Source organism: Oncorhynchus keta, chromosome 18 (genome assembly GCF_023373465.1).
Source record: "Oncorhynchus keta strain PuntledgeMale-10-30-2019 chromosome 18, Oket_V2, whole genome shotgun sequence".
Classification (NCBI taxonomy): Eukaryota; Metazoa; Chordata; class Actinopteri; order Salmoniformes; family Salmonidae; genus Oncorhynchus; species Oncorhynchus keta.
The window spans coordinates 37,298,261-37,324,968 of NC_068438.1; the positions used below are offsets into that span (position 1 = coordinate 37,298,261).

Sequence of the window (26,708 nt, forward strand, 5' to 3'; positions counted from 1 at the left end):
CTGGCCATGGGTATGACACCACTACTCTGGCCATGGGTAAGACACCACTACTCTGGCCATGGGTAAGACACCACTACTCTGGCCATGGATATGACACATCACTACTCTGGCCATGGGTATGACACCACTACTCTGGCCAGGGGTATGACACCACTACTCTGGCCAGGGGTATGACACCACTACTCTGGCCATGGATATGACACCACTACTCTGGCCATGGGTAAGACACATCACTACTCTGGCCATGGATATGACACATCACTACTCTGGCCAGGGGTATGACACCACTACTCTGGCCATGGGTATGACACCACTACTCTGGCCATGGTTAAGACACATCACTACTCTGGCCATGGGTAAGACACACCACTATTCTGGCCATGGGTAAGACACACCACTACTCTGGCCATGGGTAAGACACACCACTACTCTGTCCATGGGTAAGACACACCACTACTCTTTCCATGGGTATGACACCACTACTCTGGCCATGGATATGACACCACTACTCTGGCCATGGGTAAGACACACCACTACTCTGGCCATGGGTAAGACACAGCACTACTCTGGCCATGGGTAAGACACACCACTACTCTGGCCATGGGTAAGACACACCACTACTCTGGCCATGGGTAAGACACACCACTACTCTGGCCATGGGTAAGACACACCACTACTCTGGCCATGGGTAATGTGTAGAATCTACTCTGGCCATGGATATGACACCACTACTCTGGCCATGGGTAAGACACACCACTACTCTGGCCATGGGTATGACACCACTACTCTGGCCATGGGTATGACACACCACTACTCTGGCCATGGGTATGACACTACTACTCTGGCCATGGGTATGACACCACTACTCTGGCCATGGGTATGACACCACTACTCTGGCCATGGGTATGACACCACTACTCTGGCCATGGGTATGACACCACTACTCTGGCCATGGATATGACACCACTACTCTGTCCATGGGTAAGACACCACTACTCTGGCCATGGGTATGACACCACTACTCTGGCCATGGGTATGACACCACTACTCTGGCCATGGGTATGACACCACTACTCTGGCCATGGGTATGACACCACTACTCTGGCCATGGGTATGACACCACTACTCTGGCCATGGGTATGACACCACTACTCTGGCCATGGGTAAGACACACCACTACTCTGGCCATGGGTAAGACACACCACTACTCTGGCCATGGATATGACACCACTACTCTGGCCATGGGTATGACACCACTACTCTGGCCATGGGTATGACACCACTACTCTGGCCATGGATATGACACCACTACTCTGTCCATGGGTAAGACACCACTACTCTGGCCATGGGTATGACACCACTACTCTGGCCATGGGTATGACACCACTACTCTGGCCATGGGTATGACACCACTACTCTGGCCATGGGTATGACACCACTACTCTGGCCATGGATATGACACCACTACTCTGTCCATGGGTAAGACACCACTACTCTGGCCATGGGTATGACACCACTACTCTGGCCATGGGTATGACACCACTACTCTGGCCATGGGTATGACACCACTACTCTGGCCATGGGTATGACACCACTACTCTGGCCATGGGTATGACACCACTACTCTGGCCATGGGTATGACACCACTACTCTGGCCATGGGTAAGACACACCACTACTCTGGCCATGGGTAAGACACACCACTACTCTGGCCATGGATATGACACCACTACTCTGGCCATGGGTATGACACCACTACTCTGGCCATGGGTATGAAACCACTACTCTGGCCATGGGTATGACACCACTACTCTGGCCATGGGTATGACACCACTACTCTGGCCATGGGTATGACACCACTACTCTGGCCATGGGTATGACACCACTACTCTGGCCATGGGTATGACACCACTACTCTGGCCATGGGTATGACACCACTACTCTGGCCATGGATATGACACCACTACTCTGGCCATGGGTAAGTGTGTAGAATCTACTCTGGCCATGTGCAAGGTACAGACAGCGGTGCTGTCAGACACACTGTCAAAATGCAATTTTGCAGGAGCCCTCCTGTGCCACTGAGGACAAAATACGTCTGTGAAAAGCACACTGCTGTCACTCTATGCAAAATATTCAGCAAGCTGTCTCACATATCCAACATCGCTATCTTGTGCTGAAGCACAGAATGCCATTATCAAACTAAACAGCAGGGGGCCGGAGATTTTTAAAAAGCGTTCACAGGGTAACATTGTCACAAACCAATTATGTCTTTCTCATTGGAGGTGAGGTGATTAAAAAGTGTTCCATGCCGTGATGAGAAATGTTCCACCTCCCATTCCCTCAATGGACTCTCGGTATCGGCATGCCATTAAACATAGTAGGAGGCATTGCTTCAGCACTAAATTCAAGTTAGCTTTCACAAAAACCATACATTGGCATTGATTATGTAATTGACCTAATAAAGGTAAGGTAAAGCCAACTACATCACTGCTTACTGTAGAGATTAACATGGTGGTGGTGTGGGCATAGCTCTATTGGTAAAGTGCAATAAGGAAATATTCAGACTCCTTGACTTGTTTGACATTTTGTTACTTAACAGTCTTATTCGAAAAATCATTTAACGCTATTTTTTCCTCGTCAATCATTTTTGATTATACAAAAAATGAACACATTTACAAAAGTATTCAGACCCTTTACTCAGTACCTTGTTGAAGCACCTTTGGCAGCGATTACAGCCTCAATTCTTCTTGGGTATGGCACTACCAGCTTGGCACACCTGTATTTGGGGAGTTTATTCCATTCTTCTCTGCAGATCCTCTCAAGCTCTATCAGGTTGGATGGGAGGCGTTGCTGCACAGCTATTTTCAGGTCTCTTCAGAAATGACATTCAGAGTCCTGTCCCGAAGCCACTCCTGTGTTGTCTTGGCTGTGTGCTTAGGGTTGTTGTCCTGTTGGAAAGTAAACCTTCGCCCCAGTCTGAGGTCTTGAGCGATCTGGAGCAGGTTTTCATGAAGGATCTCTGAACTTCGCTCCGTTCATCTTTGCCTCAATCCTGACTATTCTCCCAGTCTCTGCCGCTGAAAAACATCCCCACAGCTTGATGCTGCCATCACCATGCTTCACTGTAGGGATGGTGCCAGGTTTCCTCCAGACTTGAAGCTTGGCATTCAGGCCAAAGAGTTCAATCTTAGTTTCATCAGACCAGAGAATCTTTTTTCTCATGGTCTGAGAGTCTTTAGGTGGCTGTTTGCAAACTCCAAGCAGGCTGTCATGTGCCTTTTACCGAGGAGTGGCTACCATAACGGCCTGATTGGTGGAGTGCTGCAGCTATGGTTGTCCTTCTCCGATCTCCACAGAGGAACTATAGTTCTCTGTCAGAGTGACCATTGGGTTCTTGGTCACATCCCTAACCAAGGCCCTTCTCCCCAAACTGCACAGTTTGGCTTGGCGGCCAGCTCTAGGAAGAGTCTTGGTGGTTCCAAACTTCTTCCATTTAAGAATGACGTTGGCCACTGTGTTCTTGTGGACCTCTAATGCTGCAGTCTTGGTGCTCTATGGACAATTCCTTCAACCTGATGGCTTGGTTTTTGCTCTGACCTGCACTGTCAACTGTGGGACCTTATATAGACAGGTGTGTGCCTTTCCAAATCATGTCCAATCAATGGATTTTACCACAGGTGGACTCCAATCAAGTTGTAGAAACATCTCAAGGATGATCAATGGAAACAAGATGCACCTGAGCTCAATTTCGAGTCTCATAGCAAAGTAGATTGCTGAGGATTTGTATTTGTTTAATCCATGTTAGAATATGACGCAAAAAAAATAGGGAGAAAAGTCAAGTGGTCTGAAGACTTTCCAAAGTCACTGTATCAGGTTGGACAATAAAGGACAGTCAAAATAAACTTGACTAAAATATAGCAGAGCAGTTTAAATTGTACAAACACAAACATATGGCAGTAACAACGACAGTCCTGACTCAAAACACTGTTGACTGATTTTGATGCCCTAAAGAGGTAATAATCAACCTAAATTTATACATCTAGCAAAATATCACAAACAAAGTACTTATCTCCAACTGAACAGTTCTTCAATAAATCAATATCTAATTTGAAAGAAAAGCAGTGGCATTGGAGGACTGAAAGTGATTCTCGTTCTCTCCAATGCTTCCAACGTCCCTACTAATACAGACATACCCAGAGAGGGTAACCTTGAGCCTATCCTACTGTGGTATACAAGTTATATACAGTACATCCTTACAAACACACACACACATTTGTCTTACCTGGATCTGTGGGCACTGTGGCACCACAGGGCTGTGTCACTGCTGTATATCCCACAAGCCTGAGAGAGAATCAGGACTCTCATTCTGCCTGACAGAGCTTGGAGTTCATTCTCTCTGCCTCTCCTGCACACACACAACTGGAAAGCGCTCTCCCGTTGCCCAAGTACAGCAAAGAGAGAGGGAGGGAGGGAGGTAGGCAAAGAGAGAGGGAGGGAGGTAGGCAGAGGGGGAGAGAGAGAAGAAAGAGAGTGAGTGGAAGAGAAATTGCCTTGATAATCCACATTGCCATAGGAGGGTTGCATTCCTGGTAATACAATCCAAGTGGAGTAAAAGCCTCTGTCATCTCACCAGACTTAATTAAACTGATTTGATTCTGGTCTCCCTCCATTAAACTGCCTGGCTTCTTTGCCATTCATTTATTCACATTTTGGCTCCCCAGCTTCTGACCACAAATTAACCTGCCCTGCTGTGAAGTTAATGGGAGTTCAAGTTCAATTGTTGCTCTCCAATATCTTCATGTACAATACTGTCGAAATACAGCATGTGGTCTGGTGCATATACCGTGTGCAGCACATATTGAACTTCAGTATGTCTAGTGTGACTGAAGTGTGTCTTGACCACCAATGCTACCTCTGTCTGGTGGTCATTTGTGTCAGTTATGATAACAGAGACTGTGGGATGTTCCCAGGACAAAGGTTCACTGACTGCCAAATAGAACTGAGCACTCTACGTAGTATTGCTGTACTATTGCTGAACCTGTTGCTGTTATCTGTGCAGTAAATCTACTTCCATGACATGGCAAATGTATCCTGCTTGAGCTGTAAAATATAAGCACAGGACAAAAGCATGTTTTGTGTATTATTATATATTATCAGCAGATTTATACAGTGAATGAAATGTATACCTGTCAAAGGCTGACACAGCGTCTCATTTGAATTGTGAAGGTAATGCCTCTCAGCCCGGCCAGCACTCCAGCTTCCTCCGGGCGCTCTGGAAAGTCCACTGGAGTCCATCAGAGTAATTAATACGCCACGCTCCGGAAGACACACGGTGTACTTCTCAAAATTAGGCTGAAAAAATGTGTCAGAAGGTTAATATGGCAGCTGAAGGGAAGACAGTTGCGCCTCCTGTTTTAACAGCCAGGCTGCCTACTTTTCATTGTGTCCTAAACGGTGGCTCACTGGGCCCAGCCTCCCACGGACACTTTATCTCCAAATCTATAGGGGTTTCATTTGAGTATGCACTTCAAATTCTAACTAATAAATGTGGAAATTGCTTTTGTGACAGAGCAGTAAAATACAAGGTGCTGTTTCCTCAAATATCAATGAGGCCCGCAACATTCCTCCAATGGAATCATATTAGCAGATCTCACTGGAAAAAAATACTGTCTCATTTTTGGCACTGGGATGTATTTCTCTCAGCACAAACATGTCCTGCTTATTGGATTGTGTTATGGACAGTAAATTAAAGGCACAATAATAGGCTATATAATTTGTTCTCAGTCAAAAGGCAGTCACCCCACTTGTTGGTTTTGACGTGTCTTTGGCATCATTAAAGATGATCTGATTTGGCATCAAATCAATGCTCTGTAATTATTATTCAGTGATTAAACTAATCATGTAAATTGAATTAACTATGAAGTCGGGGCACCATGGAAAATGTTCAGATTGCAAAGTAAAAAATTTCTGAATGTAAAGCTTACGATATTTTAATATCTGATCAATTCAACCAAGATCTCAGCAATCACTGCCTCATTGCCTGCATCCGCAATGGGTCAGCGGTCAAACGACCTCCACTCATCACTGTAAAACGCTCCCTGAAACACTTCAGCAAGCAGGCCTTTCTAATCGATCTGGCCGGGGTATCCTGGAAGGATATTGATCTCATCTCCTCAGGAGAGGATGCCTGGTTTTTTAAAAATGCTTTCCTCACCATCTTAAATAAGCATGCCCCATTCAAGAAATGTAGAACCAGGAACATATATAGCCCTTGGTTCTCTACAGACCTGACTGCCCTTAACCAGCACAAAAACATCCTATGGCGCTCTGCATTCGCGTCAAACAGCCCCCATGATATGCAACTTTTCAGGGAAGCTAGAAACCAATATACACAGGCAGTTAGAAAAGCCAAGGCTAGTTTTTCAAGCAGAAATTTGCTTCCTGCAACAAACTTAAAAGTTTTGGGACACTGTAAAGTCCATGGAGAATAAGAACACCTCCTCCCAGCTGCCCATTGCACTGAAGATAGGAAACTATGTCACCACCGATAAATCCACTATAATTGAGAATTTCAATAAGCATTTTTCTACGGCTGGCCATGCTTTCCACCTGGCTACCCCTACCCCGGTCAACAGCACTGTACCCCCCCCCCACAGCAACTCGCTACTCCCCCATTTCTCCTTCTCCCAAATCCAGTCAGCGAATGTTCTGAAAGAGCTGCAAAATCTGGACCCCTACAAATCAGCCGGGCTAGACAATCTGAACCCTTTAATTCTAAAATTATCTGCAGAAATTGTTGCCACCCCTATTACTAGCCTGTTCAACCTATATATATATGCCATTTAGCAGACGCTTTTATCCAAAGCGACTTACAGTCATGTGTGCATACATTCTACGTATGGGTGGTCCCGGGGATCGAACCCACTACCCTGGCATTACAAGCGCCATGCTCTACCAACTGAGCTACAGAAGGACCATGAGATTCCCAAAGATTGGAAAGCAGCTGCGGTCATCCCCCTCTTCAAAGGGGAGGACACTCTAGACCAGGGGTGTCAAAGTCAAATGGACGGAGGGCCAAATAAAAATTTAGCTACAAGCCGAGGGCCGGACTGTTCGAATGTTCATTGAAAAATTTTTAAATGACGCATATAGTCTAGTGAACCTAATTGAACCTACTGAAAACCTAACAAATATATTCCAATATGATCAGATAAATAAAGCAATATTTTCTTATGGCTCTGTCAGTAATCTTTAATTTTCAACAGACACAAAGACAAATTTCCTTTATATAAAAATCCCCATAACATGAACATTAAATGAAAGAAACCGTATTCAAGGCACCATCAGTAGCCTATATTTTCTATTTTAGCAAAAGTGGGCTAAATTTACTTCAAAGAAAAAAACAATAATAGCAATTTTCTATCATCCACTCAACTGAAATATTTTTAAAATATAATTGGATTGAAATACAATAAAATAAAGTGCAAAAATCTATTAATCAAAAACAACACTTTGTTTAAGGAGAAGTAACATGCAGTGAAAACAAATATTAAACTTTAACTTTTAAACTTGAACTGAGTAAAAACTCTAAATATGTGATTGCACAGTAATGTTCACTTGTTTGAGGTTGAGGGTGATACTTGGTGGTGTCCCATCTTTTCCACAAGTTCATCAATGTTCGGGGTAAGGCTCTGAGCTGAGGAAATCCTCAGAATTGAGTGGAGGTGTTCAGCAGTAGTCGACTTCTGTGTGATGTTTTGTTCAAGTTCATCAAAGAAAACAGTTGTTCACACAGGTATGTGCTGCCAAACATAGACAACGTTTGAGCAGCCTGGATGCGCAGCTGGGGCATTGTGTCGGGAGGAAACGGGCGAACTCCGCAGCACCCACTGCCGCATATTTTGCCCTCAGTGCATCATTGCATTGGAGGTCAATCAACTCCATTTGGAGGTTTGGTGGTGAGCTTTCCACGTCAACAGCAAATGGGTTACCGAGCAGTTCCAACCTGCTTTTGTGCTTCAAAGTCAGCAAATCGGCTGAAAGTCAGCGGCAAGCATACCTATTTTATCAGCCAACTGTGCGCTCGGGAACGCACTGGTAGAGAGCTTCTCTTTCATGGTCTGGCAGCTGGGAAAGTGGCTCAACTTTTCTTTCCGCATCTGCGTCTCCCACAGAGTCAGTTTGGTTTTAAATGCCTTCACTGTACTGTACATATCAGAGATGACACGATCCCGACCCTGCAGCTGCAAGTTCATTGCATTCAGATGACTCGTAATGTCACACAGAAAAGCCATTTCACACAGAAACATTTCGTCTCGGAGTTGTGTTGTGTCTTTCCTTTGCTGTCCAAGAACAGACAAATCTCCTCACGAAGCTCGAAACATCTTTGAAGCACCTTTCCCTGGCTTAGCCATCGCACCTCTGTGTGATAAGGCAAATCACCATGCTCCGTTTCTAACTCCGTCAGAAATGCCTTGAACTGGCGGTGATTCAAACCTTTGGCTCTGATAAAGTTAACTGTGCGCGTGATGATGCTCATTACATGCTCCATTTTCAAGGCTTTACCGCACAACGCTTCCTGGTGTATGATACAATGATAAGCTGTCAGCTCACCTGTCGCGTTTTCCTCTTGCATCTTTTCCCGTATCTTCGCCACCAGTCCGCTCCTGTGTCCACACATCGCAGGTGCTCCGTCGGTTGTCAAACCCACGAGTTTTCCCAAGGCAGCTCCATCTCATTTACACATCTTGACACCTCTTCATACAAATCATGCCCCGTAGTTGTGCCATGCATAGGACGTAAAAGCCAAAAACTCCTCTGTCACGCTTAGGCTGGAGTCCACTCCGCGGATGAAAATTGACAACTGGGCAATGTCAGAAATGTCGGTGCTCTCATCCACAGCCAAGGAATATGCAATGAAATCTTTTCCCTTTTCACAAGCTGCTCTTTTAGATTGATGGACAACTGGTCTACTCTCTCGGCAATGGTGTTTCTGCTCAGACTCACATTTAAAAGAGTTGCCTTTTTTCTGGGCAAACTTCGTCACAAACTTTAATCATGCAGTTTTTGATGAAATCCCCCTCCGTAAATGGCCGGGCTGATTTAGCGATCTCTTCTGCCAAAATAAAACTGGCCTTGACAGCAGCCTGGCCTTGTGATTTGGCTTTTCTGAACAGAGCCTGTCGAGATTTGAGGCCTCGTTTTAATTCCTCTGCCTTTTGTAGCCTTTGTTCCATGTCCATATTCTTGTTTTTGTCCGCGTGTTTCGTTTCATAATGTCGTCTCAGATTATACTCTTTCAGTACCGCCACACTTTCTCCACACAGAAGACACACAGGTTTTCCAGCTACCTCCGTGAACAAATACTCCGACTCCCACCTTGTTTGAAACCTGTTCTCAGTGTCCACCTTCCGTTTTGCCATTTTTGATGGGTATCTGAAAGTTAATTTTACTGTGATGCTGACAACTGCTGTGCCAATAAATATTGAAATGAAGCAGCCTACTGCTCGGTGCGTCACCGTTGCATTGTGGGAAATGTAGTATTGGTGCGTGTAAAAGATCTGCGGGCTGCCGGCTTGCTGCGGTCTATGGGCCGGTTCTAATAATAAATCAAGATCATCCCAGGGGCCGTAAAAACCTTCTCGCGGGCCGGATGTGGCCCGCGGGCCTTGACTCTGACATATGTGCTCTAGACCCAAACTGCCACAGACCTATTATTCTGCCCTTGAGTTGCGTTCCCATGCAAAACTAGACAGATAGCTAACAACTAAGTCTTCAATAAAAAACTCCCAACGTGACTTTTCTTGAATGAATATATTGAAACGTTTATGTTGTGAAACTGCAAAATACAGAAAAGAATATACTTTAGTGTTCAATTCACACCGACATACTGTAGATGTACATTAAACATTTGAAGTTGCATGAATACAAAGCACGCGCTAAGGTACCATGCATCTGGCATGATGCCAAACCATATAGCTAATTGTTAACCATATGGTAATTGCTCCTTTCATTACTCTAATAATGTATAACCATCTATGTAGAATAACAAAGCATATTACACTAAAAACAGTAACAAAACTACAGTATTGTATACTTTACAATTCGTTTGCATGACGCATGAGCAAAGTAATACAGCTAACGACATACACAAAAGGCATTGCAATTTGTGAGTAAATGCAACCAACATTGATATGTAAGAAACTCTATCAATAACAAGATTATCATCATTAGCTAACTGCTTGAATCGAACTTACAAACAAATATTTTTCCAAGGCTGAAGCGTGACAAGAAATAACTACATTGGAAGACCTGCACTGTAGCGTTGTTTGTAGCTGCTTCTATGCGTGCAAAACAAATTCTGAACTTCCGTTTGCGTTGACTTTCTAAGTACCAGAAAGCGCCACTAGGGGGCAAATAACACCATTGAACACAATGAAAATCCAATTTAACCATTGTAATAAAATAATCTGTTATCTTCTAACAGGATGGCAGCACACCTATATCTATCCTACCCTGCCTTTCTAAGGTCTTCGACAGCCAAGTCAACAAACAGATTGCCGACCATTTTGAATCCCACCATACCTTCAACGTTATGCAATCTGGTTTCAGAGCTGGTCATGGGTGCACCTCAGCCAAGCTCAAGGTCCTAAACGATATCTTAACCGCCATCGATAAGAAACAATTGACCTGGCCAAGGCTTTCGACTCTGTCAATCACCACATCCTCATCGGCAGACTCGACAGCATTGGTTTCTCAAAGCTCAAATGATTGCCTCGCCTGGTTCACCAGCTACTTATCTGATAGAGTTCAATGTGTCAAATCGGAGGGTCTGTTGTCTGGGCTTTGCTGTACAGTACTGTACCCTCTACTGTACTCTACTGTACTCTACTGTACTCTACTGTACCCTCTACTGTACTCTACTGTACTCTACTGTACTCTACTGTACCCTCTCCTGTACTCTACTGTACTCTACTGTACTCTACTGTACTCTACGCTCACTGTGCTGTACTGTACCCTCTCCTGTACTCTACTGTACTCTACTCTCTACTGTGCTGTACTGTACCCTCTCCTGTACTCTACTGTACTCTACACTCACTGTGCTGTACTGTACCCTCTACTGTACTCTACTGTACTCTACGCTCACTGTGCTGTACTGTACCCTCTCCTGTACTCTACTGTACTCTACACTCACTGTGCTGTACTGTACCCTCTCATGTACTCTACTGTACTCTACGCTCACTGTGCTGTACTGTACCCTCTCCTGTACTTTACTGTACTCTACGCTCACTGTGCTGTACTGTACCCTCTCCTGTACTCTACTGTACTCTACGCTCACTGTGCTGTACTGTACCCTCTACTGTACTCTACTGTACTCTACGCTCACTGTGCTGTACTGTACCCTCTCCTGTACTCTACTGTACTCTACGCTCACTGTGCTGTACTGTACCCTCTACTGTACTCTACTCTCTACTGTACAGTACTGTACCCTCTCCTGTACTCTACTGTACTCTACGCTCACTGTGCTGTACTGTACCCTCTACTGTACTCTACTCTCTACTGTGCTGTACTGTACCCTCTCCTGTACTCTACTGTACTCTACTCTCTACTGTGCTGTACTGTACCCTCTCCTGTACTCTACTGTACTCTACGCTCACTGTGCTGTACTGTACCCTCTACTGTACTCTACTGTACTCTACGCTCACTGTGCTGTACTGTACCCTCTCCTGTACTCTACTGTACTCTACGCTCACTGTGCTGTACTGTACCCTCTCCTGTACTCTACTGTACTCTACGCTCACTGTGCTGTACTGTACCCTCTCCTGTACTCTACTGTACTCTACGCTCACTGTGCTGTACTGTACCCTCTACTGTACTCTACTCTCTACTGTGCTGTACTGTACCCTCTCCTGTACTCTACTGTACTCTACGCTCTACTGTGCTGTACTGTACCCTCTCCTGTACTCTACTGTACTCTACGCTCACTGTGCTGTACTGTACCCTCTACTGTACTCTACTGTACTCTACGCTCACTGTGCTGTACTGTACCCTCTACTGTACTCTACTGTACTCTACGCTCACTGTGCTGTACTGTACCCTCTCCTGTACTCTACTGTACTCTACGCTCACTGTGCTGTACTGTACCCTCTCCTGTACTCTACTGTACTCTACGCTCACTGTGCTGTACTGTACCCTCTACTGTACTCTACTGTACTCTACGCTCACTGTGCTGTACTGTACCCTCTCCTGTACTCTACTGTACTCTACGCTCACTGTGCTGTACTGTACCCTCTACTGTACTCTACTGTACTCTACGCTCACTGTGCTGTACTGTACCCTCTCCTGTACTCTACACTCACTGTGCTGTACTGTACCCTCTACTGTACTCTACTGTACTCTCTACTGTGCTGTACTGTACCCTCTACTGTACTCTACTCTCTACTGTGCTGTACTGTACCCTCTACTGTACTCTACTCTCAACTGTGCTGTACTGAACCCTCTACTGTACTGTACTCTCTACTGTGTTGTACTGTACCCTCTACTGTACTCTACTCTCTACTGTGCTGTACTGTACCCTCTCCTGTACTCTACTGTACTCTACGCTCACTGTGCTGTACTGTACCCTCTACTGTACTCTACTGTACTCTACGCTCTACTGTGCTGTACTGTACCCTCTCCTGTACTCTACTGTACTCTACGCTCACTGTGCTGTACTGTACCCTCTCCTGTACTCTACTGTACTCTACTCTCTACTGTGCTGTACTGTACCCTCTCCTGTACTCTACTGTACTCTACTGTACTCTACGCTCACTGTGCTGTACTGTACCCTCTCCTGTACTCTACTGTACTCTACACTCACCGTGCTGTACTGTACCCTCTCCTGTACTCTACTGTACTCTACGCTCACTGTGCTGTACTGTACCCTCTCCTGTACTTTACTGTACTCTACGCTCACTGTGCTGTACTGTACCCTCTCCTGTACTCTACTGTACTCTACGCTCTACTGTGCTGTACTGTACCCTCTACTGTACTCTACTGTACTCTACTCTCTACTGTGCTGTACTGTACCCTCTCCTGTACTCTACTGTACTCTACGCTCACTGTGCTGTACTGTACCCTCTCCTGTACTCTACTGTACTCTACGCTCACTGTGCTGTACTGTACCCTCTCCTGTACTCTACTGTACTCTACGCTCACTGTGCTGTACTGTACCCTCTACTGTACTCTACTGTACTCTACGCTCACTGTGCTGTACTGTACCTCTCCTGTACTCTACTGTACTCTACGCTCACTGTGCTGTACTGTACCCTCTCCTGTACTCTACTGTACTCTACGCTCACTGTGCTGTACTGTACCCTCTCCTGTACTCTACTGTACTCTACGCTCACTGTGCTGTACTGTACCCTCTACTGTACTCTACGCTCACTGTGCTGTACTGTACCCTCTACTGTACTCTACTACACTCACTGTGCTGTACTGTACCCTCTCCTGTACTCTACTGTACTCTACGCTCACTGTGCTGTACTGTACCCTCTACTGTACTCTACTGTACTCTACGCTCACTGTGCTGTACTGTACCCTCTCCTGTACTCTACTGTACTCTACGCTCACTGTGCTGTACTGTACCCTCTACTGTACTCTACGCTCACTGTGCTGTACTGTACCCTCTACTGTACTCTACACTCACTGTGCTGTACTGTACCCTCTCCTGTACTCTACTGTACTCTACGCTCACTGTGCTGTACTGTACCCTCTACTGTACTCTACTGTACTCTACGCTCACTGTGCTGTACTGTACCCTCTCCTGTACTCTACTGTACTCTACGCTCACTGTGCTGTATGTACTGAACCCTCTACTGTACTCTACTGTACTCTACGCTCTACTGTGCTGTACTGTACCCTCTACTGTACTCTACTGTACTCTCTACTGTGCTGTACTGTACCCTCTACTGTACTCTACTGTACTCTACGCTCACTGTGCTGTACTGTACCCTCTACTGTACTCTACTGTACTCTACGCTCTACTGTGCTGTACTGTACCCTCTACTGTACTCTACTCTCTACTGTGCTGTACTGTACCCTCTACTGTAGTCTACTCTCTATTGTGCTGTACTGAACCCTCTACTGTACTCTACTGTACTCTACGCTCTACTGTGCTGTACTGTACCCTCTACTGTACTCTACTGTACTCTCTACTGTGCTGTACTGTACCCTCTACTGTACTCTACTGTACCCTCTACTGTAGTCTACTCTCTACTGTGCTGTACTGTACCATCTACTGTACTGTACTCTCTACTGTACTCTACTCTCTACTGTGCTGTACTGTACCATCTACTGTACTCTACTCTCAACTGTGCTGTACTGTACCCTCTACTGTAGTCTACTCTCTACTGTGCTGTACTGTACCATCTACTGTACTCTACTGTACTCTACGCTCTACTGTGCTGTACTGTACCCTCTACTGTACTCTACTGTACTCTCTACTGTGCTGTACTGTACCCTCTACTGTACTCTACTGTACTCTATGCTCTACTGTGCTGTACTGTACCCTCTACTGTACTCTACTGTACTCTCTACTGTGCTGTACTGTACCCTCTACTGTACTCTACTCTCTACTGTGCTGTACTGTACCATCTACTGTACTCTACTCTCTACTGTGCTGTACTGTACCCTCTACTGTACTGTACTCTCTACTGTGCTATACTGTACCCTTTACTCTAGTCTACTCTCTATTGTGCTGTACTGTACCCTCTACTGTACTCTACTGTACTCTACTGTACTCTACTCTCTACTGTGCTGTACTGTACCCTCTACTGTACTGTACTCTCTACTGTGCTATACTGTACCCTCTACTGTAGTCTACTGTACTCTACGCTCTACTGTGCTGTACTGTACCCTCTACTGTACTCTACTGTACTCTCTACTGTGCTGTACTGTACCCTCTACTGTACTCTACTCTCTACTGTGCTGTACTGTACCATCTACTGTACTCTACTCTCAACTGTGCTGTACTGTACCCTCTACTGTAGTCTACTCTCTACTGTGCTGTACTGTACCCTCTACTCTACTGTACTCTCTACTGTGCTGTACTGTACCCTCTACTGTAGTCTACTCTCTACTGTGCTGTACTGTACCATCTACTGTACTCTACTGTACTCTACGCTCTACTGTGCTGTACTGTACCCTCTACTGTACTCTACTGTACTCTACGCTCTACTGTGCTGTACTGTACCCTCTACTGTACTCTACTGTACTCTCTACTGTGCTGTACTGTACCCTCTACTGTACTCTACTCTCTACTGTGCTGTACTGTACCCTCTACTGTACTGTACTCTCTACTGTGCTATGCTGTACCCTCTACTCTAGTCTACTCTCTATTGTGCTGTACTGTACTCTACTGTACTCTACTGTACTCTACTCTCTACTGTGCTGTACTGTACCCTCTACTGTACTGTACTCTCTACTGTGCTATACTGTACCCTCTACTGTAGTCTACTGTACTCTACGCTCTACTGTGCTGTACTGTACCCTCTACTGTACTCTACTGTACTCTCTACTGTGCTGTACTGTACCCTCTACTGTACTCTACTGTACCCTCTACTGTAGTCTACTCTCTACTGTGCTGTACTGTACCCTCTACTGTACTCTCCTCTCTAATGTGCTGTACTGTACCATCTACTGTACTCTACTCTCAACTGTGCTGTACTGTACCCTCTACTGTACTCTACTGTACCCTCTACTGTAGTCTACTCTCTACTGTGCTGTACTGTACCATCTACTGTACTCTACTCTCTACTGTGCTGAACTGTACCCTCTACTGTAGTCTACTCTCTACTGTGCTGTACTGTACCCTCTACTGTACTCTACTGTACCCTCTACTGTAGTCTACTGTCTACTGTGCTGTACTGTACCATCTACTGTACTCTACTCTCAACTGTGCTGTACTGTACCCTCTACTGTACTCTACTCTCTACTGTGCTGTACTGTACCTTCTACTGTACCCTCTACTGTACCCTCTACTGTACTCTACTCTCTACTGTGCTGTACTGTACCCTCTACTGTACCCTCTACTGTATCCTCTACTCTCTACTGTGCTGTACTGTACCCTCTACTGTACTCTACTCTACTCTCTACTGTGCTGTACTGTACCATCTAATGTACTCTCTACTGTGCTGTACTGTACCCTCTACTGTACTCTACTCTCTACTGTACCCTCTACTGTACCCTCTACTGTACCCTCTACTGTACTCTACTCTCTACTGGTCTGTACTGTACCCTCTACTGTACCCTCTACTGTACTCTACTCTCTACTGTGCTGTACTGTACCCTCTACTGTACCCTCTACTGTACTCTACTCTCTACTGTGCTGTACTGTACCCTCTACTGTACCCTCTACTGTACCCTCTACTGTACTCTACTCTCTACTGGTCTGTACTGTACCCTCTACTGTACCCTCTACTGTACCCTCTACTCTCTACTGTGCTGTACAGTACTGTGCTTTCGGGAGTGCCAGTGCCAGTTGTAGTAAACTCCTGAAGGAAAAAAGTTCAGTGTGCATTATTCATTAAAATTACAATTGAACAGTTAATTAAAGAGACAAGAGATAAGCTGAGATAACTTTTGCAGAAAATATACATATTTTTTTAACATAGAATTAGGCATAATGAATATGGATCTAGATTGCATGAAAAAGCTGTACCAGGTGTTTGAAAATGCTAAATTATCTGAATTGCAGAGAATTGCATAACCCTCCTCCAGAAAACCCCCCGCTCTATCCTCGCATACTTTGTGCCCCCTCTAAAATAATGGCTTTATGACGCCTCTGTGTCAGACATTTCCCTCCATCAAAATGTACTAGCACACACCGTTGAGTCTGGGTGCATTGCTATCTGACTTATCTATTCTACCGATACTCCCATCAATGATGATTTGTACATTATCAGTCATATAAAAGACCAAACACCAGTCTGGTTGCCAGTTCTATAGAAACGTTAATATTTCTTTTGGAAAAACACCAACCTGTCTCCACTCACCACCCCTGTGAACTTGCTCCACCTCCTATGTGAGTGCTCCGGTCAAGTGCATTTCTTTTATGCACAAGATTAGCGCCTCTCATTAATTGGTTTCTCCTGTTTTTATTGTGTATCAGAAAATTGATGTTTATGCAAATTAGGTCTTTATAGTTTTTACTTTAAATTTTTCACATATCCTGTTATTGGAGATGGTGACCTGAAATCCAGGTGAATATCAGCCGATAAATCAAGCATTAGGCTATAAGCAACTTTACAAGGCCAACTATTGAAGTTGATATGTTAATAAAGATGGTGAAAGTATTCAAATCAAATCAAAGTTTATTTGTCACGTGAGCCGAATACAACAGGTATTATAGACCTTACAGTGAAATGCTGAATACAACAGGTATTATAGACCTTACAGTGAAATGCTGAATACAACAGGTATTATAGACCTTACAGTGAAATGCTGAATACAACAGGTATTATAGACCTTACAGTGAAATGCTGAATACAACAGGTATTATAGACCTTACAGTGAAATGCTGAATACAACAGGTATTATAGACCTTACAGTGAAATGCTGAATACAACAGGTATTATAGACCTTACAGTGAAATGCTGAATACAACAGGTATTACAGTGAAATGCTGAATACAACAGGTATTATAGACCTTACAGTGGAATGCTGAATACAACAGGTATTATAGACCTTACAGTGAAATGCTGAATACAACAGGTATTATAGACCTTACAGTGAAATGCTGAATACAACAGGTATTATAGACCTTACAGTGAAATTCTGAATACAACAGGTATTATAGACCTTACAGTGAAATGCTGAATACAACAGGTATTATAGACCTTACAGTGAAATGCTGAACACAACAGGTATTATAGACCTTACAGTGAAATGTTGAATACAACAGGTATTATAGACCTTACAGTGAAATGTTGAATACAACAGGTATTATAGACCTTACAGTGGAATGCTGAATACAACAGGTATTATAGACCTTACAGTGAAATGCTGAATACAACAGATATTATAGACCTTACAGTGAAATGCTGAATACAACAGGTATGATAGACCTTACAGTGAAATGCTGAATACAACAGGTATTATAGACCTTACAGTGAAATGCTGAATACAACAGGTATTATAGACCTTACAGTGAAATGCTGAATACAACAGGTATTATAGACCTTACAGTGAAATGCTGAATACAACAGGTATTATAGACCTTACAGTGAAATGCTGAATACAACAGGTATTATTGACCTTACAGTGAAATGCTGAATACAACAGGTATTATAGACCTTACAGTGAAATGCTGAATACAACAGGTATTATTGACCTTACAGTGAAATGCTGAATACAACAGGTATTATAGACCTTACAGTGAAATGCTGAATACAACAGGTATTATAGACCTTACAGTGAAATGCTGAATACAACAGGTATTATAGACCTTACAGTGAAATGCTGAACACAACAGGTATTATAGACCTTACAGTGAAATGTTGAATACAACAGGTATTATAGACCTTACAGTGAAATGTTGAATACAACAGGTATTATAGACCTTACAGTGGAATGCTGAATACAACAGGTATTATAGACCTTACAGTGAAATGCTGAATACAACAGATATTATAGACCTTACAGTGAAATGCTGAATACAACAGGTATGATAGACCTTACAGTGAAATGCTTACTTACAGGCTCTAACCAAAAGGGCAAAAACGGTATTAGGGGAACAATAGGTAGGTAAAGAAATAAAAACAACAGTAGAAAGTGAAAAACAGTAGTCAGACTGATTGAGGTAGTATGTAGATGTAGATAAGTGACTATGCATATATGATGAACAGAGAGTAGCAGTAGCGTAAAGAGGGGTTGGGGGGGGCAGATAGCCTGGTTAGCCAATGTGCGGGAGCACTGGTTGGTCGGGCCAATTGAGGTAGTATGTACATATATACATGAATGTATAGTTAAAGTGACTATGCATATATGATAAACAGAGAGTAGCAGCAATGTAAAAGAGGGGTGGGGGGGCACACAATGCAAATACTCCGGGTAACCATTTGATTACCTGTTCAGGAGTCTTATGGCTTGGGGGTAAAAACTGTTGAGAAGCCTTTTTGTCCTAGACTTGGCACTCTGGTGCCGCTTGCCATGCGGTAATAGAGAGAACAGTCTATGACTGGGGTATCTGGGGTCTTTGACAATTTTTAGAGCCTTCCTCTGACACCGCCTGGTGTAACAGTCCTGGATGGCACCCAGTGATGTGCTGGGCGTACAGCCCATGTAGTGCCTTGTGGTCGGAGGCAAAGCAATTGCCGTACCAGGCAGTGATGCAATCAGTCAGGAGGCTCTCGATGTTGCAGCTGTAGAACCTTTTGAGGATCTCAGGACCCATGCCAAGTCTTTTTAGTTTCCTGAGGGGGAATAGGCTTTGTCGTGCCCTCTTCACGACTGGTGTGTTTGGACCGTTCTAGTTTGTTGGTGCTGTGGACACCAAGGAACTTGAAGCTCTCAACCTGCTCCACTACAGCCCTGTCAATGAGAATGGAAAGGAAGTCAATAACATTATTGTGAGTAAACATGTTCATTCATAGCAAAGCATTTTGGCAAATTGTATTAAATTACTGTACATTAAAAGATGTCATATTAAATCCCCTCTCAGCCGGATCAATGGCAGGTGATTGTGAACAAAAAGCTACATTTCCCTCTGGAACTGATAGCATCCATTAAGAAAGAACACTCAATTTTGGTGGGAAGCCTGCTGTCCACAGGGGACGGCATCATCTGCCAGCTGGATGACGACCGTCTGTGGAGAAAAGCTTGCACCTGTCCATCCGCTTGGGAAACGAGGACATTTTCTCCGCTCTGATGCTGGGCTTCAAGTTTGACTTCAGGCAGATCTACGAGGCGCTGCTGATGGCTGTGGACACCAACCGGAGGCGGTGGTCAAAAGGCTCCTGGACTGCCTCGACCAGCAGAAGGGCCACAAGATGGACATGGGCTCCTTCTCCATGGCAGTATTTGACCATTACATTGATGACTCCCAGTTTGCCCCTGGCTTGACCCCGATGATCCTGGCCTGTCAGAAGGACCTGTATGACTTCGTCACCAAGTTGACAAAGAAGGGCCATTCCATCTCTCTGCCTCACTCCATCTTCTGTACCTGTCTGGAGTGCAGGAATGGCCGTCAGTATGACCTGAAGTTCTCTCGGTCTCGTATCAACACCTACCAGGGCATGGCCAGCCGGGCATACCTCTCCATCACCACACAGGATGCCATGCTCAGTGCCTTGAAACTCAGTCGGGAGGTATGCAAGCTCTCCAAGAAAGAGCCTGAATTTAAGGTATGAGTTGTTTGATGTTGTGTGTAAATGACAACCTAGTAGTATATTTATTTACTGTATTTGACCAGGTAAGTTCACTGAGAACAAATTCTCATTTACAGCAATGACCTGGTGAGTAGTTTTAACATCAAAGTCAAATACATACAAGTAGAATGTTAGCTCACAGGATGTCAATGACAGTAGAATGTTAGCTCATAGGAAGTTAATAACAAGTACAACGTTAGCTCATATGAAGTCAATTAGAGTAGAATGTTGGCTCATATGAAGTCAGTAACAAGTAGAATGTTAGCTCACAGGATGTCAATGACAGTAGAATGTTAGCTCATAGGAAGTTAATAACAAGTACAATGTTAGCTCATATGAAGTCAATAAGAGTAGAATGTTGGCTCATATGAAGTCAATAACAAGTAGAATGTTAGCTCACAGGATGTCAATGACAGTAGAATGTTAGCTCATATGAAGTTAATAACAAGTAGAATGTTAGCTCATATGAAGTCAATAAGAGTAGAATGTCAGCTCATATGAAGTCAATAAGAGTAGAATGTTAGCTCATATGAAGTCAATAACAAGTAGAATGTTAGCTCACAGGATGTCAATGACAGTAGAATGTTAGCTCATAGGAAGTTAATAACAAGTACAATGTTAGCTCATATGAAGTCAATAAGAGTAGAATGTTGGCTCATATGAAGTCAATAACAAGTAGAATGTTAGCTCACAGGATGTCAATGACAGTAGAATGTTAGCTCATATGAAGTTAATAACAAGTAGAATGTTAGCTCATATGAAGTCAATAAGAGTAGAATGTCAGCTCATATGAAGTCAATAAGAGTAGAATGTTAGCTCATATGAAGTCAATAACAAGTAGAATGTTAGCTCACAGGATGTCAATGACAGTAGAATGTTAGCTCATATGAAGTTAATAACAAGTAGAATGTTAGCTCATATGAAGTCAATAAGAGTAGAATGTCAGCTCATATAAAGTCAATAAGAGTAGAATGTTAGCTCATATGAAGTCAATAACAAGTAGAATGTTAGCTCATATGAAGTCAATAAGAGTAGAATGTTAGCTCATATGAAGTCAATTAGAGTAGAATGTTAGCTCACAGGATGTCAATGACAGTAGAATGTTAGCTCATAGGAAGTTAATAACAAGTAGAATGTTAGCTCATATGAAGTCAATTAGAGTAGAATGTTGGCTCATATGAAGTCAATAACAAGTAGAATGTTAGCTCATATGAAGTCAATAACAGTAGAATGTTAGCTCACATGAAGTCAATAACAGTAAAATGTTAGCTCAAATGAAGTCAATAAGAGTAGAATGTTAGCTCATATGAAGTCAATAACAGTAGAATGTTAGCTCACATGAAGTCAATAACAGTAAAATGTTATCTCAAATTAAGTCAATAAGAGTAGAATGTTAGCTCATATGAAGTCAATAAGAGTAGAATGTCAGCTCATATGAAGTCAATAAGAGTAGAATGTTGGCTCATATGAAGTCAATTAGAGTAGAATGTTAGCTCACAGGATGTCAATGACAGTAGAATGTTAGCTCATAGGAAGTTAATAACAAGTACACTGTTAGCTCATATGAAGTCAATTAGAGTAGAATGTTGGCTCATATAAAGTCAATAACAAGTAGAATGTTAGCTCACAGGATGTCAATGACAGTAGAATGTTAGCTCATATGAAGTCAATAAGAGTAGAATGTCAGCTCATATGAAGTCAATAAGAGTAGAATGTTAGCTCATATGAAGTTAATAACATGTAGAATGTTAGCTCATATGAAGTCAATAAGAGTAGAATGTTGGCTCATATGAAGTCAATAAGAGTAGAATGTTGGCTCAAATGAAGTCAATAAGAGTAGAATGTCAGCTCATATGAAGTCAATAACAGTAGAAGGTTAGCTCATATGAAGTCAATAAGAGTAGAATGTCAGCTCATATGAAGTCAATAAGAGTAGAATGTTAGCTCATATGAAGTCAATAAGAGTAGAATGTTAGCTCATATGAAGTCAATAAGAGTAGAATGTTAGCTCATATGAAGTCAATAAGAGTAGAATGTTAGCTCATATGAAGTCAATAACAGTAGAATGTTAGCTCATTTGAAGTCAATAAGAGTAGAATGTTAGCTCATATGAAGTCAATAAGAGTAGAATGTTAGCTCATATGAAGTCAATAACAGTAGAATGTTAGCTCATATGAAGTCAATAACAGTAGAATGTTAGCTCACATGAAGTTAATAGAAGGAAGAGCGAAGTCTCAAATATCTACAGTAAAGGTCTGATAATGTATGTAGTTGTTTCAATCTCTGTATGTCTCTGTGTTCCTCAGCCCCAGTACCCGAGTCTGGAAGAGCTGTTTCAGGAGTTTGCAGTGGGGATGTGTTGCAACCAGAGTCAGGTAACAAAGTTCCTGAAAAAATGTGATGACAAGGATGAAGATGAGCTGAATGAGCAGACCTTCGAGGAGCGGAATCCAAACCTGTCGCACCTTGCAGTCCATTATAACAGTCTATTTTACCTACCCCATACTACCTTTATTATACTCAAACTTAATTATCTTCAAACTAATAAAAATGGTAACTTTTAGAACTTGTGAGCATGTGTTATTTTCACCTCTTTCTTCTCCTCTTCTAGTTTGTGAGTCATCCCATCTGCCAGCAAGTGCTGTCATCCATTTGGTGTGGAAACATCCCGAGGTGGAGGGGCAGCAAGATGGTCTGGAAACTCACGGTGTCTCTTGGGATCTTCTTCACCATGCTTCTCCTCTGTTTGAACCACTGGGTTGCTCCAATATCCAAGGTGAGCTAAGAGTAGGGCCTCAATCCATATCGCAGAAGGAATGCGGAAGATACACGTTTATAGCTTGATTTAAATTTAAAGGCAATGTTCCCGTGTTCGCGGAGGCTTCACGGTAAACGCTACATATGCTGGCTCAATCGGAAATTGCCTTTACATTTTACATACTTCCCTTGATACAGATTGAATCACCCTAGGGGGAAAAATGCATTGCCTGTTTATTTTCAGATGTGTTGTAAGGATTGTGTTTCTATTTTAGATTTAGATGAAATTCCTGCTGCAATCGTCCCCCTTACCTGTGGTTCATCATTGCCCTTCTAGTTTAATCTATTTTCATGGAGCTGTATATTGATGAGTTTGCATCCCGCCAGCAAACATCCCCTACAACTCTCTCCATATGATCTTGGTGGTCGTTAGGTCTATGTTATGTTGTAATTGTTTACTATCAATTTATAAACCTTTCATACCACAAACCCTTTACAAATTGTTTGTACAGTATAGGCTACCTTTATACACTGTGTATACAAAACATTCCATAACACAGGCAGCTCTTTCCATGACACAGACTGACCAGGTGAATCCAGGTGAAAGCTGTGATCCCTTATTGATGTCACTTGATAAATCCACTTCAATCAGTGTAGATGAAGGGGAGACCAGATGAATCCAGGTGAAAGCTAATGATCCCTTATTGATGTCACTTGTTAAATCCACTTCTATCAGTGTAGATGAAGGGGAGGAGACAGATTAAAGAAGGATTTTTAAGCCTTGAGACATGTATTGTGTATGTGTGCCATTCAGAGGGTGAACGGGCAAGACAAAAGATTTAAGTAACTTTGAACGGGGTATAGTAGTAGGGGACAGGCGCATGGGTTTGAATGTGTGAAGAGCTGCAACGCTGCTGGGTTTTTCACGTTCAACAGTTTCTCGTGTGTATCAAGAACGGCTCACCACCCAAAGGACACCCAACCAATGTGACACAGCTGTGGGAAGCATTGGCGGTACCATGGGCCAGCATCCCTGTGGAATCCTTTCAACACCTTGTAGACATCAATAAGGGATCACAGCTTTATCACCTCCACCCTACCTGACACCCTAGACCCACTCCAATTTGCTTACCACCCAAATAGGTCCACAGACGATGCAATCTCAACCACACTGCACACTGCCCTAATCCATCTGAACAAGAGGAATACCTATGTGAGAATGCTGTTCATCGACTACAGCTCGGCATTTAACACCATAGTGCCCTCCAAGCTCATCATCAAGCTCGAGACCCTGGGTCTTGACCCCGCCCTGTGCAACTGGGTACTGGACTTCCTGACGGGACGCCCCCAGGTGGTGAGGGTAGGCAACATTTCCACCCCGCTGATCCGCAACACTGGGGCCCCACAAGGGTGCGCTCTGAGCCCTCTCCTGTACTCCCTGTTCACCCACGACTGCGTGGCCACGCACGCCTCCAATTCAATCATCAAGTTGCGGACGACACAACAGTGGTAGGCTTGATTACCAACAACGACGAGACGGCCTACAGGGAGGAGGTGAGGGCCCTCGGAGTGTGGTGTCAGGAAAATAACCTCACACTCAACATCAACAAAACTAAAGAGATGATTGTGGACTTCAGGAAACAGCATAGGGAACACCCCCCTATCCACATCGATGGAACTGTAGTGGAGAGGGTAGCAAGTTTTAAGTTCCTCAGCGTACACATCACAGACAAACTGAATTGGTCCACTCACACAGACAGCATCGTGAGGAGGCTGAAGAAATTCGGCTTGTCACCAAAAGCACTCACAAACTTCTACAGATGCACAATCGAGAGCATCCTGTCGGGCTGTATCACTGCCTGGTACGGCAACTGCTCCGCCCACAACCGTAAGGCTCTCCAGAGGGTAGTGAGGTCTGCACAACGCATCACCGGGGGCAAACTACCTGCCCTCCAGGACACCTACACCACCCGATGTTACAGGAAGGCCATAAAGATCATCAAGGACATCAACCACCCGAGCCACTGCCTGTTCACCCCGCTATTATTATTATTATTTTTTATTTTACCTTTATTTAACCAGTCAAGTCAGTTAAGAACATATTCTTATTTTCAATGACGGCCTGGGAACAGTGCCTGTTCAGGGGCAGAACGACAGACTTGTACCTTGTCAGCTCGGGGGTTTGAACTCGCAACCTTACGGTTACTAGTCCAACGCTCTAACCACTAGGCTACGCTGCCGCCCCGAAATCATCCAGAAGGCGAGGTCAGTACAGGTGCATCAAAGCTGGGACAGAGAGACTGAAAAACAGCTTCTATCTCAAGGCCATCAGACTGTTAAACAGCCACCACTAACATTGAGTGGCTGCTGCCAACACACTGACTCAACTCCAGCCACTTTAAGAATGGGAATTGATGGGAAATGATGTAAAATATATCACTAGCCACTTTAAACAATGCTACTTAATATAATGTAACATACCCTACATTATTCATCTCATATGTATATGTATATACTGTACTCTATATCATCTACTGCATCTTTATGTAATACATGTATCACTAGCCACTTTAACTATGCCACTTTGTTTACATACTCATCTCATATGTACATACTGCACTCAATACCATCTACTGTATCTTGCCTTTGCCGCTCTGTACCATCACTCATTCATATATCTTTATGTACATATTCTTTATCCCCTTACACTTGTGTCTATAAGGTAGTAGTTTTGGAATTGTTAGCTGGATTACTTGTTGGTTATTACTGCATTGTCGGAACTAGAAGCACAAGCATTTCGCTACACTCGCATTAACATCTGCTCAACATGTGTATGTGACAAATAAAATTTGATTTGATTTAGAGTCTGACAAATTTAGGCTGTTCTGATGGCAAAAGGAAGTGCAACACAATTTTAGGAATGGGTTCCTAATGTTTTGTCCTCTCAGTGTATAGCCTGCTGTAAATATTTAAAACAGCTATGCTCCCACAGTTGGGATAACTTTTTTTTGTTTTTTTGGACTAATTATGCATGTCACAAAAATGTAGCAATTAGCAAAAGCATGTTTATGAGTAAAAGAAACAATCAAATAATTGCATGAATAAACCTGATCATCAGTATCATGTAGTATTTACATTTACTGTACCTTAACATCTCTATACAGAGAACTCTGGTATGAGAAAACATGTGGTACACAGACCGAGTAATGTATAGCCTGCTTATGAATGTATTGCGAGATCTGACTGTGACGTTACCACAGACCACACTCTAATAACAGACAACTGACCCAGCTCATGATTCAGTAATTTCATATTGTTTCAATTAGAAGGGTAACTAACTGTGTGCTTTCCAGTCTCCAGTTTGTCTGTGTACAGGTGACAACTTGCTGTTCACCTGCTGTTTGTGCCAGGCCTGGTGAACCCCTGGGGCATTACCAGCCATTCATTACCAGGAGCCCAGAGGCCCACAGCACGGTTCTCCATGGGCCTGAAAATGACTCTGTTCAGGGACACCACGGTGCTAGTCAATCCCCCTGGTTGATCTGTT

At 43.5% G+C, this 26,708-nt stretch overlaps 1 pseudogene; it reads left to right on the forward strand.

Annotated features, from left to right (window-relative positions):
- The first annotated feature begins 1,973 nt into the window (after positions 1–1,973).
- Positions 1,974–26,702, forward strand: LOC118381243 (short transient receptor potential channel 2-like; annotated as a pseudogene).
- Positions 26,703–26,708: the final 6 nt, after the last annotated feature.